Below are 5,899 nucleotides of genomic sequence, written 5' to 3'. Positions count from 1 at the left end.
CTGGGTTAGTGAAATTTCATACTTTTACAATGTTTCCATGCCTATTTGTGCAAGAAATTGAAAAATCTAGACTAAAATAGTTGTATGTTCGTAATAGTTTGAATTTTGCGGCTGCACTTGAATCGTGTGGTCTGCAGATATGCATTATTTCGACACTTATGTGAGGCGGGAATCTGCGGCCGCAGGTAAAATTATGCGGACCGCAGATTTCCTCTTGCGGCCGCGGATTAGACTTTTCTCTGTCATTAGAGAGTCTTCACTTTTGAGACTCCAAGGTGCGTCCGCAAGTCCAAATAGAAATCCTCTTGAGGTTGTAGATTGATCATTTCTCTGTCATCAGAGAGTTCACATATTTGGGCCTCAGAAGCGCGACCGCAATCCTAAATGTGCGGACTGCACTTCCCTTCTACGGTCGCACAACATAAATGTACGGACCGCGAGTTCCCATCTGCGGTCGCAGGCAGAAATGTGCGGACTGTAGATCTATTATATTGTAGGCATGACTCAATTGTACAACCCCACCGTGTCCTATGGTTTCTCCCTTACCTACATGTCTCTTATATGTGTTTGAACAGCGAATTGCAACTAACAATCTCCTCTGCTTGATACAGATAATGGTTCGATCATGAGGAAGAGGCGACACTTCAAAAAGGAGAGATGAATCTTCTCAGGGTAGAGGCAAAAATGCCTTGCCCCTTGGCCAGCCTAAGACAATAAGAAAGAAAACAACAGCCGGCAAAGGGAGAGGTGCAGACCTCTCCGAGTCTAGCTCCTATATCCCGTCTAGGGAAGTGTCAGAGGGCAACTCAGCCTCTGTTAAGGAGGAGGATCCGGCCACACAGTCGGGGCTGCATGGGAGATACCAGCTCAAGGACGAGCCGTCTTTATCTCACAGCACCTCCGAGGGGTCGGAGAGTGCTAGCCAGGCTTCTAAGCCATCAGCTGCACCAGTTCCTAAGGCACAGGTTCTTGCACCAGTTCATGACATCCCCAATGATGGCAGAGGGGGAGATGCTACCACTACAGGTCTTGAAAGATCAAAGAAGAAGGAGATTTAGGAGGATCGCTTTGTCAGCCTGGCCGCCTTTACCAGTTTCTGAATGTGGTAGCTAGTGAGGTCGCAAACTCTTGAGCGACAATTTTTGTTAAAGGATTTGGAGAAGTACAACCCAACTATATTGAGGCAATTCAGAGAACGAAAGGGTTGGATGTGGTTCACCGAGAGAGTGGAGGATGCCAAACAATACCTTGTCCGAGAATTCTATGCCAATGTGGATCACATCAAGAAAGGGACAAAGGTGACCAAGGTGCACAACCTCAAGGTGAGGTTTGATCAGCATACGATTAACGCGTATTTGGGCTTCGAGGATGTGGAGCTAAAGGAATATTTGGAGAAGTGCGCCATGAAGGAGGAAGTCCGACCTTGGTTGGAAGAGATCATAGCACCGCCGGGGCCACCACCACCATGGATCAATGCTAGGGTTCCCATCCACCGGAGCACTCTGAGTTTTGAGACGAAGGGGTGGCAAACCTTTGAATGCAGCAGACTGGATCCATGCCAGAATGAGACTCACCTTCCAATTCCTCGGGCAGTTCTTGTGGCCTCCATTAAGGACGAGTACCCAATCAATGTGGGTGCCATGATGTCGGCCAATATTTCAGCGATTGCATGGCAAGACAGCTCGTCCTAACCCTATTCTAACACTATTACAAAGTACCTCACAGATGCAAAGGTAGAGCCGAGAGATTTCGATGCCAAGGTGAATGCGGATAAGCCCTTCGATTGGTATTCACTAATAGATGCGAGCAACCCAAAGAAGAAAGTCCAACCTTCTACCACCACCGGCCAGTCTGATGAGCCAATAGTGGTAGCTTCTGAGACTGCTAATTTTCCATCCACCTCTGTTGAGCCGTCATCTAGTGTCGCTGATATGCCTCCACTATCATCCATAGCTCCTACTACAGTGTTGAGGCCAGTGCCCATGCCTACTGCCCCACTATCTGCGCTACGAGTCTCCCAGACATTGACGAGTCTCAACAACTGGATGCAAACAGCTACTACAAAGCTGTCTGACTTATCTAGTACTATTGTTGCGCAGTCCACTTAACAGGCACCACAGTCTCCTTCTGACATTGATGAGACGGTGAAAAAGATTCTGGATAATCAGAAGACTATTATGGACACATTGGTGTAACACGGGTCAATTATTGAGGAGCTGGAAAAAGAAGTAAAGAAGATGAGGAAGTCCCAAGTAAGCAAACAATCAATGGACAAGCTCCGGAGAGAGGTGACTAGACTTGCTGTAGCTGGAGACTTTCTCTTTGACATGCTGCTTGACCCGCACCAGTCTGCCCCAGATCCTTCGGCACCATCTGCACAAGCTGGCTAGTCTGAAGAGCCAGGCCTTGCTGCCGACATTGCTGAGGTAGTGCATGCAATGTTTGACAACCTAGCCACGCCTAGATTTGATGATGATGAGATCCAGTTGGATGACCATGAGGGAGATCATATACCGGGGACACTGAGATGTCCATGGATCCTTATGGAGTTTTCTTCACCCTCTCCTCTTTTACTTTTATTTTGCTAAGCACTGGGGACAATGCTTACTTTTATCCGGGGGAGGGGGGTGGAGTTTATTTGACATATTGATGCATTAGGTTTGTAATAATTAGATGATACTCTTCCTTTTCTTATTTGTATTTATCTATATCCTCTCTCTTATCTTATGTAAATGTATCTCTTTAGTAGTTATTGTTTATTAGCTTCTTTATCTTTTTCCATATTAGTTCTTGTTTTGTTAAGTAGCTTCTTTTTTATGCTTAAGCAGATAATAAGCCTTTGATTTTCTTAACGCCACAGTTCTTTCCAAAGATAGTTATTTTGTGAACCGGGTGGCTCGTCCCAACGATAGATGGTGTGACAACCTTCTTAAGGGAATGAGTCAGTTTTTTTCTTGTGTTTAAGTAATAATAGTAGCAATAGTAATGAATAAAAAGACCTAATAAAGTCATTCTCGAAGAGTTAATCTTGCTTTATTTGGTACCAACACACTTAACTACGTGCTTATAGTTAGAGACAAAGTTTTTGAAGGAAATAGCTCTAGTTAGTAACTTTGTGACTCTTGAGTTGACTTTGGTGAACATCGAGTGGTTTATTGGACCATAGTGATTTTTTTAAAAAAAACTTGAATGTGGTCGTTGTAGGCTCTCGACTCTATCCTCTTTTACAATCTAGTTGCGTGGGGGGTGAGATGGTTTTGTTGCTAGTCCAAGTGCCCGTGTGAACGGTCTAGAACTTGCCCCGAATGTGCTTCAAGGAGAAATCCTAAGTTTTGCTTGGTTTGAGAAATGATTGTAGGCTTTCCTTGTCCCATTTGAACATTCTATTGCCAACCAATGTCGTTATCCCTAGTCAACCCCCTTGAGCCTCTAGCCTTTCTCATTTGATAACCACGTTATAAGCCTTTACCCATTTTGTCGTGACCCTCTCTTGGCACCCAGACCTTCCTTAATGCTCTTGTGAAATAAGTGACTTAAGCATAAGTTTCTGGGAGAGATGAGAAATTTGAAAAAAAAAGTATCTAGGCACAAAAGAGACAAGAAATGATCTCTATGAGAAGAGAAGGCAAGAAAAGAAAAGAACAAAATGAAAAATGCAAAAAGTGAATAAGTGGAAGGATTGATGGATTCAAAAAGAGGTAATGATAGCTAACATGAGAAATCAAAAAAAGGAGAACAAGAATGAAATGAATAAGAAAGAGTGATGTTAAGTTTCTCTAACCCCCAATGAAAAGAAAATGTCTCTAAGAATTGGTAATTGTGGAGTCAAGAAATAAAAATGTGAAGTGTTTAAGAAAGGTGTAACCACTTACCCATATAGTATCCTGCCCTAATCCAAAAGCCTTCATTACAACCCGAAGGAAGTCCTATTTGATTTCGAACCGAGTGACCTTGAATTAGTGGTGATCTACATGAGGGGCAAGCCTATGGTACTTGAACTCGCACTTGTGACATTCTCTTGTGAGAGATGAGTGAACCTTTCATGAATCTTAAGATTGAGTACTAACCTTTTAAGTGAGCTTGGCAAATGAAAAGTAGAGGAGGAAGAGTTTGGAGTCCACCATGACCTACATGATAGAACAAGAGTCCTTGATGAGTAAACTCAATTCTTGAAGCTCAAATGTCACATTAGAACTATATGTGCAAGAATATTTGACTTGTCACCATGCTGATAATACAAAAGTAGTGTGAGTAATTATTGGTCCCAACTGATGTGTGAATGGATCACCTTTGGCTCGATGCAATAACCCGTAACTCTAAGGAGGTGGGAACTAATTTATTTGCTTGAGGACAAGCAAAAACTTAAGTTTGGGGGAGTTGATAAGTGTGGATTTGGACCACATACTAGCACCTTTTTGCGTTTGTTTTAATTCAAAAGTGTTGGCTTTTGTTCCCAAAACTAATGAAAACGTGCTAATTGCAGGAATGCTGGAAGTTTGGACTCCCATGATAAAATCTGACTCAAAAAGGAGTGTTCCGAATTACAAGGCAAGAAGGGGCGTGGAACTTAAGAAGTGCAGTCCGCAGAAGGATTTATGCGTCCACAAAAGAAAATGCGGACTACAGAATTCCATCTGCAGTCGCAGATAGTTTGCACTGACAAAAGATTCAAAGTCCAGAGAGTGTGCAAAAGACCAAGACATGAACCTCGCCTGAAGTGCGAACCGTACAAGAATTGTGTGGCCGCAGAAGATGCATTGCAGCCGCAATCCAGAATTTATGCATAATACAAGACCCTGCCAGCTGAAGCAACCTACGGATCACACATGGAATTGTGCGGCCGCAGAACCTCCCTAGGGGCATTTTTGTCAGCGAATTTTAGGCCATTATAAATACACGGGATTCACATTTTTAGGTCAAGTTTCGAAGTTTGAGTTGTTGTAGCCGTTACATTTTGCCATTTTAGGAAGTTTGTGACTATTTTAGTGTTTAAACATTATATTTTATCCTTTTAATCTTAGATTATGAGTTTAATTAGCATTTCTTCTTGCATTTTATCATTTTTCACTATGAGTAGCTAGATCCTTACTAGGGTTGTGACCCAACCCTAGTGTGTAAACCTTATGAGTGCTTAATTTCTTGATTGTTTATGATTGGATGTTGATTTTTTAGCCTAGTTTATGCTTTAATTTTAAAATAATGGTTGCAAACATTGATCCATGCATTTTTGACTTGGTCTTTACTTGAGAAAGAGGGACCTAGTCTAGGATAACTTGGCTAACAAAAAACTGGACTAGTTAAGAGGTTGATTAGTCAAATTAAAGGGTTCAAACTAGAGATAGTGAGAACCCGACTTGAGCTCATATCAACTATTTAGCTTGATACCCATTTGGGCTTGAGAAAGCCAAATTGGGCAAAATCATTCTATGACCGAGAGGTATTGAGTGGGTAACGTAGAGTTGAGAGTCATAATACATCCCAATCAACAAAATAAGTGTTAACGTATTTAACCCATTAGGCAAACACCTAGGTCAATGTCACATCCCTAGAATTTTTAACTATTTGGAAAAATACTAAAAACAATCATTTGCTTCTAGTTTCTTTTCTTAGCTTATAATTGATAGGATAAAATTAGAATTAGAAATCAAAACCTTTTGCGAAAGTGAAATTTTAGTTATTCCATTCGTTTTTGTCAAGTGTATACTCCTACATCCCTAGCACCTCCCTGTGGAAATCAATCCCGACTCTTGTTGGGTACTATTCCTCCAACGATCATTTCCGTCATCTATTGAGTGCTGATTAGACGTGGATCAGGTACTTCCCTTCACAAACCGAGGTTGTTTCATCCCCTTCGTTACAGGTGTTGCTGATTGAGTCATCATGTTGAGGCAAATCTCTG

This window comes from Nicotiana attenuata, chromosome 8 (genome assembly GCF_001879085.1).
Source record: "Nicotiana attenuata strain UT chromosome 8, NIATTr2, whole genome shotgun sequence".
Taxonomy (NCBI): Eukaryota; Viridiplantae; Streptophyta; class Magnoliopsida; order Solanales; family Solanaceae; genus Nicotiana; species Nicotiana attenuata.
This window is presented reverse-complemented; position numbering follows the sequence as displayed.